Source organism: Symsagittifera roscoffensis, chromosome 3 (genome assembly GCF_963678635.1).
Source record: "Symsagittifera roscoffensis chromosome 3, txSymRosc1.1, whole genome shotgun sequence".
NCBI lineage: Eukaryota > Metazoa > Xenacoelomorpha > Acoela > Convolutidae > Symsagittifera > Symsagittifera roscoffensis.
The window spans coordinates 75,031,646-75,047,761 of NC_087064.1; the positions used below are offsets into that span (position 1 = coordinate 75,031,646).

Sequence of the window (16,116 nt, forward strand, 5' to 3'; positions counted from 1 at the left end):
AAACCTATTAATTACCTATTGACTCAAACTAATTTACGCTCAGTTATTTTTCTTGTTGCTTCTTTCTCCTTCCCATTACAGACAATAAAGAACTGAGTTAAAAAAGAGTAATAAACGCACGGAAACAGAAAAAACTTCCACTTTCAAATTTTAATGAAAAAATATATGCCCTTAAAGCTCTTTGAACTTCAAGAACAATGAGGGTTGCTGATTTGAGAAAATTAAATCAATACGTAAACTTCCAATTCCGCTGGGAAATCGGAACATTAAAATCCATTTTCGAAATTAGGAGTCGATCACGTTTTTCGTGACCATTACACTATTGCTGTTCGATAGCGGAGATTGCCTTCATTTTAAACAATGGAATTGCACTGAACTTGAAAAGGAACCAAAATTCAAACTGTAAAAAATTAAAAAATGAGCGTGAATAAATTTTAAGACCTTTTCCTGAAAAAAAAACAAATAAATCACCATTACTCTTTATAAAGGTTAATCCAAATAATACGTCTTTCACAGATAAAGGTTAATCCAAATAATACCCCGCTTAATAAGTATCGAATAATTCAATTTCAATGTTCAATAACAAGTTTTACAAAACTTATTTTGGTAAAATGGGAATTTTTGCGGTGAGATATTCTGTTACATGTTCGGTCTGGTCTTCCATTGAAAGTAAGATGAAAAAAGTAGAATAAAGAACAAAACTAACATCAAAATTTCGGTATTGGTTTTCTTTTGTCAATTCGGTTCACACTCGAACATCTCATTCGCACAAATTGTCCTCAAAGTAAGTCATTTGTGCACAAGGAAGTGAAGACAGAAGTATGAGATGAGAGCAAACACCAAATTTGTCCGCTATGCCGCAAGAAAAAACTAGAGCTTTGAAATACGAAATTCCTCTCAGCACAAGGGAAACTAAAGTAACTTGAAATGGCATCTGGCTCATATCTTGTTCATCAAACAGAGATAGAAACAAACCAACATTTTGTTTTGACGCCAATATATCCAAACCATATTTGCAAAACAAATAAAAAATAAATTTCGGGCGACAAAAACAAATAGAACTTCAGACATTTTTCGAATTTTCATAAGCCGCTATTGAAAATCTACTTGAAAGTGTCTTATTAACGAAAAAAATGAGAACTATGATAATATAATTTATCCGGTTTTCATTATTTATTATCATCTGTTCAGTAAATCGAAATATCTGCTTTTTGCACACACGACGCACCCCATCTGGTTGGAAACAATACGCAGTGAAAATGAATTATTGATCAGTGGAAATGCAAAATACAAAGTGGAGTTTGACAAAGAGCCGCATTCTCAACCACGGGGAAATTAGCACAATGAAAAAAGTCTATAGAAAAGTACCAATATTTGATCGCAAAACTTTTTGAAAAGTTTAAAAACCGATCCATTCAGCAATGGCACATGATAGCGCCGTACAAAGTTTAAGTACAATTAAGGGACCGTCTTACTCAGGTTCAATGCCAGGTTCTCTCCAAGAGGCGCCGCTACTAATTAAACGAAGCATACTTTCATTCATTCAAAAAACAATAGACTATATTTGAAAACCGCGAAGGTATTATTTCGAAAGCTGTACTCAATAAAATAGATCATTCAAATTCTTGACGAACTGAACCATTTAATCACCTAAAAGATCCTTACTATCGTCATCAATGTTGGTTTTCATTTTTTTTGCATGCTGCAAGATTCTTTGCCTGATACTCTACGGTTCGGAGGAATAACTCATATGCGCAATTTTGAATATTGGTTCAATGGCTTGATAATCAGCTTTGATTCAGCTGATGATATAAGCACCCATTGTCATTAAAAAAATTAGATAAAGCACAAGAATATTTACTCAAACCAAGCAGTCCCTCATCAAAAAAAAAAACAGTATCAAAATTATGATTTTCATTGATTTTAATATTAATTTCAATGATCTGAAACTATCAACAACTCTTTTCTTTGTCTGATACGATCGCTAGGCGTTACTTTTAGAGGCGTTTCTTAAAGCAACTCCGTATTTGTGTATTCAATGAATAAACATGCGATGACTCTTTGCTGGGCCTATTCTTGATCAAAACTTATGAAGCTCTCTCCATTTTATTCTCTAATTATTAACAACTGATAATGCTTAGCAACATAGTTACAAGGAAAATATTTTAAAAAAACCAAGAAATATTTGTTTAAAGTAGGGATATCACATAGCAGTTGGTCAACTGATGCTAAAAAATTTTGACTCAGAACACCAGGAGCTTAAAAAGTCCTAATGCACTGAAGGCTAACCAACGAATAACCCTTTTGGAAAGGCGGACGAAAGCAATTTTCAGGTGAGTATATTCATCCACTGTCAGATATAGATATTTGTACTGCATAGCATATATTATTAAGTTAAAGTTCTGTCTTTTAGAAAACGAAACAGTGTTTTCAAAAACCTACAGAACAAAAACCATGTCTTTAATCATAAATTAATTTTGTTGCCCTAATTGTTGTGATTCGCCTAAATGTTTGCTGCCCATTGAGAGCTGCCATGACGACTGATATGAAAGAAAGGTTTGCACTACTATCCGAAAGAAGAGAACCTCAATTGAAAACAATTTTATCCAATTCACTACAAGTGAAAAGCCAGCAAGAGATTATTACAAACTTGAGGAACGATGTCTCTTTTTTTGAAGAAAGTTAAAGAGCTCGAAAAATACTCTTCAAAAATTGTTTAATCAAAAACAATCTAACATTATTGCAAAACTGTTGACTAAACCCTTCAGAGAAGCAATAGGCGTTGCATTTCAACGAGATTCCATGGTTACCTGCAACCCTGTCGGTCCAATCGAAGATGAACGAAATCCCCTGCATTCATTGAAAAATTTGTTTATTTTGACGTGAAAGACCGGATTATGGCGCGAAAGCATTTATGCAAGATTTTGAGAGCCGTAGTAATATGAAACCAGTCAACGTATTTGAACGCCGGACCAAGCGCGAATCTGATTTTTTTTACTACATGAAAGGACTAGAGCTGAAAAAAAAGCAAGAATGAACGTTATCTCCAAATTTTCTTTAAGCAAAGCACTGACAAATTCTGCGCCCATAATTTTATCGATAAGAAAGATACCGAGTCCCTGACAACATCTGAAAGGGCACAAACTATCGAACAGAAGATAAAAAACACTCCTAATTCAAAAAGGACCCGAAACATTTTGCAAACTTAACACTCAGTTAATTCAACTCCTACTCCTGAAGGAAATGAAATATGCAGACTCGTTTCTGATTCTGATATACGAGATAGAAATAAAAACATAACAATGCCAAAGGAATCAATGAAATTTGCAGCCTTTTTAATGGAGCTTCCGCTAATTCAATGCAAAGTTAAAATAAAAAGACAACTCAAACTAATAATACATCAAAAAAGTTCACCGTTGAGGAATGATGAAACTTCAGTGAAATCTTGGATACCTTCTGGAAACCATTGAGTTCAAACACGAAGCAAATTCTTTTAGATTTCAATAAAGATCTACTAAAATTTCAAAGCTTGTTTTAATTGTTTCTTTATTATCTGCTGTCGCCGCTAACAACAACGCGTTAAAATTCAGAATCTTATCTAGGCAAGCAAAATAGAGAGCAATTCATCCAGGTAAAAACAGCAATTGCTTAGCTAAAGCGGTGAATGTCTTTTTCGTAAGTCGTCGAAAATTGAGCAAAAAAAAAATCCAAAAACTGACCCAATTCCAATAAAGCGTATTACACATTCAATGATTTGCCCAAAAATATATAAAAAGAATTTAAAAAACGCAAAAGGCATCTGGGATTTACCCATCCACTTCAGTTGTGGATATGAGTGTTTAAGCAACGCTATATTCAAACTTATTTGTGTTGAATTTGCTCCATATATTTAATGGATGCGTGAAATGAGCAAAATGCGTCCCAAAAATTAAAAAATACTAAAATTTCGGGAGTCACTGCGGAAAGATTATCGCATCTTAATGACTCGATTGAAGCACCGCTCAAAATAGAAACCTTTATCCAAGATTTGGTAGGGTATTTTTCAAGAAAAATTAAAAACATTCGAATCAACGTTCAAAAATTACTTCGAGCTGATGCCATATCTTTTTAAGCAGAGAAAAGTACTAAGTCTTTGTCTTTGCTTGAAGTATAAATACCATATTTGGTAGGTAGAAATCGGGGGGAAAAGTCATAGTTTTCAAAGAAATGTCAAAATTTCGAAAATTGGACTTTTACTAAGCAATAACTTTTTTTTATTCAAATGAGAGCATAGCGGTTTATTCAGGTGAGATCACCACACTAATTTGTTCGATTAATATCAGATTTGCTAAAGCAGTCTTCAATGCAAATTAAAAAATCCAAAAATGGGTCTGACTTATTTCCACTGAAACTTTCGGAAGCAGCAGGTGAGATAAAATGAAAAGAGACTACCGCAAAAAAATCACAGAAAAACATCCGGTCTGCTCAATTGTACTCCTTTTATTAGAAAACCAGAAGTTTTGAGAAAAAAGCAAATTATGGGATCCAAATGAATCTTCAAAGACATCATCATTAAAATCGCTGAAACATAAAGCTAGTATAAAAATATCAACTTTTGTGAGAAAAAAAATTATTCAGCTAAAAATATAAAAATTTTACGCCATCCACTCATAGCTTCCGAGTCCATTCGAGAAAAACAAGTAGGTTGGCTATAGTTGGAGGTACCAGGTTGATAACATTAGAAATAAGCACCACCAATGCCGGAGGATCTCCGTAATTTTCAAAATTTTCAAAATTAGATTTAACCAAAAACCATAGCTTTTTCTCTCATAAAATAAGGGATTAGCCAGTTATTTTTTGAAAGTTGAGCCGACAAGACTTGTATAGACAATTGTTGAGCCAAAAAAAAACAAAATGATGTGACAGAATAAGTTCTGATGTCACATAGTTATAAGATTTAACACTCGAAAAGATATTCTGCGCTTTACACTTTCAAACACACACACACATATTCTATTTTGCAATTAACTCGACGGAAAAAGCGGTGAACGAGTCGATATAGCAGAAACCGAACCCATTTAGGCAGAAAAACAACAAAAAATAGAACAAAATTTTTGAGCTAACGCTATTGATGCTTTGAATCAAAGATTTCCAATTGGACAGTAAGCCAAAAAAAAATAGTAGACAACCGTTAGTACGCCAATTCAACATTTCAAAAAATAATAAATTCCACATATCGGAAAAAAAAGATAAGGTCTGACCGGTACTCGAATCCTAAACCTTTTGCTCCAAAGAATGGTGGTATACTTCTTTCTGGACCAAGTGTTCCATAAAAAGCAAAATCAATTTCTTACAGATCTTAAAATTGTCCAGCCGGGGATCAAACGTCAGACCTTAAGTTCCAATGTCGCGTGTTTTACCTCCAAACTATGTAGGAAAAGCTTTGAAGTGCGACGAGTTTCACGGAATAAAGCAAGTTTATCATTAAAATGGTGAAATGAAACAAGTTCCGGTCGGAAATTGAACCAAAGACTTGTCGCCAGTTAGAAAAGTTTACCTGAAAAAAGACCAGTTGCAGATTACCAGCTGCAAGTGAAATAAAGACTACCGGAAGGGGAATTCAATAGAAGAACAACCGTCTTTTCATTCAAACCACTTTTCTGAAAATCAAAAAAGTAGTTTTGAGAAAAGTGACGACTCTACTGAATAAGAGGAAAAATTCCAAGGCGTCTCAAAAATATCAATAACAAAACCAAATCCTAGTCAATTTCATAATACTTGTTTTCATAAATTAAATTGAAAAAAGAAAGATTCAAAGAAAAATTTGCTACTTTCGAATTTTAAACTCTTTGAATCTTCATGAACTGTTGATGATTGACTCTTTGTACTTTAATTGAACCAAATTTTTAAGAAACAACTGGATAAAAGGATGAAATTTTTATTCCGCTGGAAGAAATCTAAAAAATAAAGTCGACTTTTGAAACTAGCATAGATCTTGTTTTATTGCGCAATTTCCTGTTTCGTAATATCGGAAAGCACAGTTTGCTAACCTTTTAGTGAATTTGAAGTGAACTCAAAAAGCGCATATATATTTGGCGCATAAGTACAGTGCTGATTTAAATTATCCGGACAAAACTTGAATTTTCAAACGCGTTTTTCTCAAATTGGGTTAAGATTAGACAAAAAGTGAAGAGAACAAAAGTTGCTTAGAATTTCACCAGAATTAATATAGTGCCATTTTTTCTCCGAAATTCTCAACAAAAATTTTATCCCAAAAATGGGTTATTTTGGCTTTTTTCAATTAATCAAGAATTACGCTGAAACTACTTTGTTAATTGAAAAGAAAATTATATCACAGGAAGCCTCTTCCGCAGCCCAACAAAGTTTAATCAGGGTTAAATCTCCAAAAACCAGTATGAGAGAAAAAATTTCACTTAGTCAATAAAGGTGATTTTTACTATATAAAACCCAGAATCTCTGTTTAAAAATAAATTTTAAACAATTTGCGCAAATTTTTGGAGATTTAACCCTTCTTAACCTTTGTTGAACTGCGTAAGAGGCTTCCTGTAATATAATTTTCTTATCAATTAACAAAGTAGTTTCCGCGTAATTCTTGATTAATTGAAAAAAGCCAAAATAACCCATTTTTGGGGTAAAATTTTTGTTGAGAATTTCGGAGAAAAAATGGCACCATATTAATTCTGGGGAAATTTTCAGCAACTTTTGTTCTCTTCACTTTTTGTCTAATCTGAACCCAATTTGAGAAAAACGCGTTTGAAAATTCAAGTTTTGTTCGATTTGTCCGGATAATTTAAATCAGCACTGTATGTGCATTTATCAATATGAATGCACTTCTTTTGTTACTAGAACATTTTATGACTTTTTTCCTGAAAAAAAAACATAGCCAACAGAGTTGGAAAAGAGCCAATCAACGCAAAGAATCGAATCAAAAAATGCATATATACCTATGGGCATTCATATGTGGATTAATAAGTATGAATGCACTGGTTTTGTTCTTAGAGCAATTTAAGACTTCTTTAAAAAATCATCGCCAACTATATAAGGGTCTGATCTACGTTTATATCCACTTCTATAAAAGTGAAAATCATTTCGTTCTTTTGCACTTAATCAGCAGGTGAGTTATACGGTCTAAAAAAAGAACGTAAATGCTAACGGGCTTCGACTAAATAGAATTTCCAGAACAACCCAAGTTTTCTTACAACTTACATGACAGCAGCTCACATTGCATAGAAAAACGTGGTTCATTATATAACAACACTCTCAAGTAAAAATACATCGAATAAAATTCATTTTGATCGAGCTTAATCCAGGGCAAAAAAAACTTCAGCATCAGATAATTATAAAACAGCGTTTTAGTCAATCTAACTCATACATTTTCAGACCAGAACTGTTAATTGAAAAACCCTCGGCCAGGCCAGGCATGAATATATAATTAAAAACGTCAGGGGAAATAAAAACGACGTACGAAAAACATTTGAGTAAAGTTACATTATGATTTTTTTAACACTTTACAAACATTATTCAAAATTTTGCTCAATAACCCAAAACTTAAATAATTACAGGATCCATATGTTAAAAGCCCACACACAGCGATTCAATAACAAAAACTGTTGGAGGGAAGACTAATGAAAACGGCTGTAAGGTATTATAGATACTAGCATGTACCGCACCTCCGGTGCTTCGAATTTTCAACAACTCAAAAAACTATTCTTTGAGTGTACTCTGATAGCACCCAATTACAGGGTTCGTAATTAAAATTTTGCAAATTTTTTTTATTCACGTTTTTTAAACAAATTTTGAAGAACCATAAAATTTTGTGAAGTTTTTTATACGTTCTTCGAAAAAGTTAAAATGAACTAAGAAAAGTCACATCTGGGAAAGTGAAAGCAATTGAGCAGTCGCATTTGGACGCAAGATTTGCAACTCCTGAGAGTACTCTTACAGTACCCAACTACAACGTTGGGAAATTCAAATTTTGAGAAACTTCACCTTAAGTTTTCTAATCTCGAAAACGACCAATATTTGAGCAGTCTTTTTTGATGGCAATATTCGCAATCTTTGAAAGCAGACAACTACAGGGTTGGGAATTTCACTTAAACGAATTATTTTGTAATTTGAGTTTTCTGAAAATTTCCAAAAAATCACACAAATCGTCGTATCTCTTTAACAAAAATGATTTGGGCATTCTTAAATGGAGGCCGAATTTGCCATCCCTGAGATTACTCTGATAGCCCCCCCCCCCCCCCCCAACTACAGGTTAGGAATTTCAAACTTTGGAAAAAAAATCATTTATTTTTCACGAAATTTTTTTGAAAAGTCACAAAAAGCGTCATATCTGGAAAACTGCACGATTTTGAGCAGTCCTATTTGGAGGCAAAATTCGCAACACCTGAGAGTATCCTGGCAGAGCCTCACTACAAAGATAATAATATCAAGCTTTGCGAAATTTTTTATAATTAAGTTTTCTGAAAAATCCTAAAAAAACGTCATATCTCGAAAACTGCAAGAATTTGAGCAGCAAAATTCAGAGGCAAGATTCGCAACCCACTGAGAGTACCCTCACAGGATTCCAATAACAGGATTGAGATCTTTAAAGTTTTGGAATTTTTTAACATTTAATTCTTTTTTTAATTTCGGATTAAATCATAAAGAACGTCATATCTCAAAAACTACAAGGATTTGAGCAGTCATATCTGGCGGCGAAGTTCGAAACTCGAGTACCCTGACAGAGCCTCACTATAATGCAAAAAAAAATTTAAATAAATGTTCTGAAAAATTTTGAAAAAACCTAAAAAAAACGTCATATCTCGAAAACTACGAAGATTTGAGCAGCCATAATCGGAGGCAAAATTAGCCAACCGCTGAGTGTACCTTCACAGATTCCAATAACAGGATTGAGATCTTCAAAAGTCTGGAATTTTTTAATATTTAAATTTTTTTTTAAATTTCGGATTAAATCATAAAAAACGTCAACGTCATATCTCGAAAACTGCAAGGATTTGAGCAGTCATATGTGGCGGCGAAGTTCGCAACTCCTGAGAGTACCCTGACAGAACTTCACTACAGAGATGGTAATTTCAAACTTTGTGAAATTATTTATATCTAAGTTTTCCGAAAAATTTTGAACAAATCCAAGAAAATGTCATATCTCGAAATCTACAAGGATTTGAGCAGCCATAATCAGAGGCAAAACTAGCCATCCGCTGAGTGTACCCTCACAGATTCCAATAACAGGATCGAGATCTTCAAAAGTCTGGAATTTTTTAATATTTAAATTTTTTTTTTTAATTTCGGATTAAATCATAAAAAACGTCATATCTCGAAAACTGCAAGGATTTGAGCAGTCATATGTGGCGGCGAAGTTCGCAACTCCTGAGAGTACCCTGACAAAACTTCACTACAGAGATGGTAATTTCAAACTTTGTGAAATTATTTATATCTAAGTTTTCTGAAAAATTTTGAAAAAATCCAAGAAAATGTCATATCTCGAAATCTACAAGGATTTGAGCAGCCATAATCAGAGGCAAAACTAGCCATCCACTGAGTGTACCCTCACAGATTCCAATAACAGGATCGAGATCTTCAAAAGTCTGGAATTTTTTAACTTTTAATTTTTTTAAAAAAATTTCGGATTAAATTATAAAAAACGTCATATCTCGAAAACTACAAGGATTTGAGCAGTCATATTTGGCCGCGAAGTTCGAAACTTCTGAGAGTACACTGACAGAACCTCAGTACAGAGATGGTAATTTCAAGTTTTGTGAAATTATTTATATCTAAGTTTTCTGAAAAATTTTGAAAAAATCCAAAAAAACATATCTCGAAATCTACAAGGATTTGAGCAGCCATAATCAGAGGCAAGATTCGAAACCCCTGAGAGTACCCTCACAATATCCAATAACAGGAATGAGATCTTCGTTTTGGAATTTTTTAAAATCTAAGTTTTTTAACATTTTTTTGAAAAAATCTTAAAAACCATCATATCTCGAAAACTACAAGAATTTGAGAAGTGAGAATTGGAGGTAGGATTCGCAACCCCTGAGAATACCCTGACAGTACCTAACTACAGGGTGAGAATTTCAAAAACAGAAAATTTTCAAAATAAATATTTCTAGAAATTTTTAAAAAATCTCGAAAATTGCCCATCTCGAAACTAAAAGGATTTGGTTATTCATATATGGAGGCCAGAATCTGAAAACCTGGGAAAACTCTTAAGATTTCCTACTACTGGGTTGCTAATTTCAAATTTGATGAAAAAAACACTATATCTAAATAGGAAAATCGCAAAAAAAAACCTTAACCATTGCAATATACGACATAGCTTAAACGTGAAAAAATTCTTTTGTTAAACATGAAAAAATAATACGTTGAAAAAGCTTAAACAAGGTGAGATAAGGAAGCCCGCTTTAAATATATAACAGAAGGGATAAAAATTAGGCGACGGGTAGAGAGACATAATCAAATTGAATAAAAAAGCAGGTATACAGACAGACAGACAGACCTAATTTGGCCTCGAAAAAAAACATTGAAAAATTAATGATCTTGCGGAAAACTAAATGAAAAACTTTCTTAAGCATTGCAATATATGATATAGCTTAAACATGAAAAAATTCTTTCGTTAAACATGCAAAATTATTATGCTTAAACATGGGAGATAGCTGTCACTCGCATTTAAATATAAAATATAGATATAGATATATAGATAGATAGATCACGATCCTATTATAAGTGAAAATTTTAAATCCCTACATTTTCGTAATACCGCTTTTAACAAAACGAAACTAGCCACAATAAACCAAACACAAAAATAAAATATATGCTACAAAGTGAAAGTTAAACATATAAACGACTCTTATAGCAATATATAACTTTTATTTTCCGTTGACAATCTCGCAACACGTTTAAGTGACTGAGGCGCCAATTTGTTGATTATCTTGTTCAAATAAAGCATAAAGCCCGGCCTACCTGATTTTTCAAACAATTATCACTAGGGAACTTTTTTGGGACTGTACTGTACCGGGTTGTTTCTTGTTCACTTTCATACTTTTCTTGACTGTTTTTTATAGGAATGTGTAGTAAAAACACAGAATGAAATATCTAAGAAAGTAAAGAACGCTTCAATTTTTAAAACAAAGGCAAAGCTGAGCTTCGCAACACTTGCGATACAACAAGTATAGGACTAAAACAGCAAGACCTCCAGAAACTATCAAAAAGACTTCGAACGTAGCAATCGTTGAAGAAACGACTAGAAAAACAAAAAGCAAGAAACTTCGGGTTTCGTTGAGGTTCTGAAAAAAAATTGGAATAAAAATTGTTGGTTGCTACAAGAATTACTTGTGCGAAAAGTAGGACACCAAATTAGGGCAATAGTTTGGCCTCAAAAACAAATACTGAAAAATTAATGACCTTACGAACACTAATTGAAAAATTTTCTTACGCATTGCAATATGTTCTATAGCTTAAACATGAAAAAAATCTTTCGTTAAGCATGCAAAATTATTATGCTTAAACATGCGAGATAGCTGTCACTCGCATTTAAATATAGTATAGATAGATAGATAGAGATAGATAGATAGATAATTAAAATAGCAGGTATACAGACTTAATTTGGCCTCGAAAAAAATACTGAAAAACTAATGACCTTGCGAAAACCTAATTGAAAAATTTTCTTAAACATTGCAATATATTCTATAGCTTAAACATGAAACAATTCTTTTGTTAAAAATGCAAAAATATTATGCTTAAACGTGGGAGATAGCTGTCACTCGCATTTAAATATAAAATATAGATATAGATATATAGATAGATAGATCACGATCCTATTATAAGTGAAAATTTTAAATCCCTACATTTTCGTAATACCGCTTTTAACAAAACGAAACTAGCCACAATAAACCAAACACAAAAATAAAATATATGCTACAAAGTGAAAGTTAAACATATAAACGACTCTTATAGCAATATATAACTTTTATTTTCCGTTGACAATCTCGCAACACGTTTAAGTGACTGAGGCGCCAATTTGTTGATTATCTTGTTCAAATAAAGCATAAAGCCCGGCCTACCTGATTTTTCAAACAATTATCACTAGGGAACTTTTTTGGGACTGTACTGTACCGGGTTGTTTCTTGTTCACTTTCATACTTTTCTTGACTGTTTTGTATAGGAATGTGTAGTAAAAACACAGAATGAAATATCTAAAAAAGTAAAGAACGCTTCAATTTTTAAAACAAAGGCAAAGCTGAGCTTCGCAACACTTGCGATACAACAAGTATAGGACTAAAACAGCAAGACCTCCAGAAACTATCAAAAAGACTTCGAACGTAGCAATCGTTGAAGAAACGACTAGAAAAACAAAAAGCATGAAACTTCGGGTTTCGTTGAGGTTCTGAAAAAAAATTGGAATAAAAATTGTTGATTGCTACAAGGATTACTTGTGCGAAAAGTAGGACACCAAATTAGGGCAATAGTTTGGCCTCAAAAACAAATACTGAAAAATTAATGACCTTACGAACACTAATTGAAAAATTTTCTTACGCATTGCAATATGTTCTATAGCTTAAACATGAAAAAAATCTTTCGTTAAGCATGCAAAATTATTATGCTTAAACATGCGAGATAGCTGTCACTCGCATTTAAATATAGTATAGATAGATAGATAGAGATAGATAGATAGATAATTAAAATAGCAGGTATACAGACTTAATTTGGCCTCGAAAAAAATACTGAAAAATTAATGACCTTGCGAAAACCTAATTGAAAAATTTTCTTAAACATTGCAATATATTCTATAGCTTAAACATGAAACAATTCTTTTGTTAAAAATGCAAAAATATTATGCTTAAACGTGGGAGATAGCTGTCACTCGCATTTAAATATAGTATAGATAGATAGATAGATAGATAGATAGGATAGATAGGATAGATAGGATAGATAGGATAGATAGGATAGATAGGATAGATAGGATAGATAGGATAGATAGGATAGATAGGATAGATAGGATAGATAGGATAGATAGGATAGATAGGATAGATAGGATAGATAGATAGATAGATAGATAGATAGATAGATATTATAGATCTATAATCAATGAATTTAGTTAGCGACCAGATGAACTTCTTTCGTGTAGTTTACGTAATGAGAATTATCTACGGATTCGGACTCCACGTAAAGAGTAAGTCAGGAGTCTAATAATATCATCTTTTGCTGAAAACTCTCAAGAATGAATCCACGTTTGAAAACAAAAATGAAGAGCGACATATTAACACTCACCTTGAAAAAGTCAATCATTATGAAAGTTTCAAGCTTAACATGGTAACTTTAACCAAGAAAGGGGCGAATTCACAACGCCAATTTTTTTGTAGACGGAATGATTCATACAGTTCGATATTTATTATTACTAAGTTTACACAAGAACATTGTCCTTGTGTCTACAAAAAATCGATAATATGTGATTTAACATTTTGTTTGTAAATTTTGTTGTTTTTTGTAACAGGTTTTTTTCAAGGATCAATTGAATTTACATATTTGCAATAAAAAAGAAACTCTATATACAAAATAGCCGTGTTCAAACTTGAAACTTCCAGTTAAAAGCAAAACCAAACCAGACTGCTCGTACCAATGTGAAGCCCTTAGTGTTCTCCTCAATTCAATTTGGAAAGCTGCTTACACTTTAACAGGGCAAAAGAAATCACGCGTTAATCAACCAAATTCAAATTATAGTAATTAAAAGTCATAATTTAAAACCCCTTTTACGAAAACTGATCACAAAAAAAATCAATTATGAGCTCAAGGCTTCAATATCTTTCATATGGTTTAAAAACCGTCAAAAATAGCTCGTAAAAAATCGACAATTGTGATTAAACAACCACCCCGAGACCAAATATTTGGTCAGCTTCTTCGCAAGTCGGAACAAATAAATCCTAGATAAGTGACTACTTAGACTTAAAATCAGTGGAGAAAATCAAATTGAAATGATTATTCAGACTTTCGAGACCAGTTAAGGGGCAGTCGGAGCATTCGGGGCTTTGCCCTCCTGATATACGAGCAGTCTTATTTATTACTTTAATTATTCTAATATGAAAGGTACAAATATGATAATTGGGTCCCAGGAAAAAGCTGAAAGATGGGTCCCTCATTTTTTGTGAAAACTTCTTCAGGGATACATTTCAGTTTTTGGGACCCGACTATCATGCTTGTACCATAAATAAAGATATGCAATTGAAGTTGGGCCAACGGAAGCATTTAAAAAGTAACTTACTAATTAGGTTATTGCTGATGCCATGCTGATACGACGATATCTTTAGAATAAACAAGCAGACATTAGTGTTTGTGTTCTTCGTTTTCGCCTGCTTTTACTTAGGAAGAAAGAGCAACAGAGGAGCGTGGTCTTGCGTCTTCCGCTTTTCATCTGTTGACTGCGATGATTGAGGCAATAATGACAGCGGCACTATGAATATTTTCATTATCTATCTAAATCATCTTCATCTGACTGCTGACGTCACATTTGTGAAATGAACAAAAATGGCAGTCATTTAAATTCCATTGATTGTGTTCAATCCAATTAGACAGAAAACATTAGCATCTCTAAAATGAATCCGACCAATGTAATTCACAATGGGTTTGTACTGAGATGAGGAATGAATTCAAATTTTATCTACGTAATAAACTAAAAATAGTCTCTTTTAACGTCATTGAAAACTATTGAATTAGCCGAGTTTTATCGGTTAATACCCCCCCCTCCCCCTACATGGAGACTTGAATCTCAGGCAGCATAAACTAAACTGATTGCATACAACAAATCAACTGGCAAATTAATGCAACGCATTAGTGTGCGTACGTCTAAATCAACACCAAATTTCGCTAAGAGTATAACAAAAAAAAACAAATTTGCCTTTCCTTTGTGCCTTAATTGAAATATCAATTACACTTTCGGTGAAAACTGTCACCCGCAAGTCCTAAAACGTCTCGTTTGTAAACAATTAGAAGCACAGCAATCTGAAAACTGTATTAAAAGTCTCCAACCGGTGGGGTAAAAATAAAATTTATTTGGTTGAGTGTGCTAAACGAAAATAATAAATCGTTTGCCAATATTGGTCCAATCATCTGAATTACGAAAAAAAATGTTGCCTTCGGAAAATTGTTTCAGGGCAAAGTCAGGTAACACAAATCAACTGAAAAGAACTCACTATTTACAAATATTATAAGATTTCACATTGTTTGAAACAATAGAAATTACTTAAAAGAGCTTTATTTCAAGCCACTACCCAAAAATAAGCCTGTTTCTGTAATCTTATGCAACTGCTTTTCGAAAATGTCTCTATTTTCAGGCAAAAATTTCCACTCTTTACAGAAATGAACTCGATCAATTGGATTAAGTCATTTTTATTTTTTAAAATAGATCTAAGAGTTGAAACGCCAGAAGTTGAGGAACAAAAATGAAAAAAAGCTGCCACAGAGAACATAACAAAGGCAAATAGATCAATATGAACAACAAAACAAATAAACTAGGGAAAAACTTCACCCACTAATTTCGTATAACCCATTTAGGAAGCAAATTTAAAAAAAATACGAGCATGTCTCCCGACCTGATTGGAGCCTGCAAACTCATGCATAGGTAAAACTCTTGCCACGATAGTCAGATTTTTTATACACTGCAACTCATTTGTGTGCGTACGTCTAAATCAACTTGAAATTTCGGTAGGAGTTTAACAAAAAAACTAATTTGTCATTTCGTTTGTGCCTTAATTGAAATATCAATTACACTTTCGGTGAAAATGTCACCCGCAAGTCTTAAAACGTCTCGTTGGTAAACAACTAAAAGCACAGCAACCTTTAAAAAATTGTTAAAGATTCCAAACAAAGGAGTAAAAATAACTATTTTTTGGTTAGTGTGCTCTAACCGAACTTAAAAAATAGTTTGCCCTTGTTGTCCCCATTATCTGAATTACGAAGAAATTTTGGCTCCGGAAAATTGTTCCAGCGCAAAATTTGATATCACAATAGATCGCAATAGAAATTACTTCAAAGCGCTTTTTTTTATAACCACCACCCAAAAACGCCTGCTCCTGTTATCTTTTGCAACTGCACTTTGAAAATGGTTCAACTTTCAGGCAA

At 33.0% G+C, this 16,116-nt stretch overlaps 1 protein-coding gene across 1 annotated transcript in view; it reads right to left on the reverse strand.

Annotated features, from left to right (window-relative positions):
• LOC134841834 (uncharacterized) overlaps window positions 1–14,583 on the reverse strand; it is a gene marked incomplete at its 3' end in the record, with an annotated part of 87,497 nt that extends 72,914 nt beyond the window's left edge. Inside the window, exon 1 of the mRNA XM_063857874.1 lies at window positions 14,261–14,583. The remainder of the gene's footprint in view (window positions 1–14,260) is intronic.
• Window positions 14,584–16,116: the final 1,533 nt, after the last annotated feature.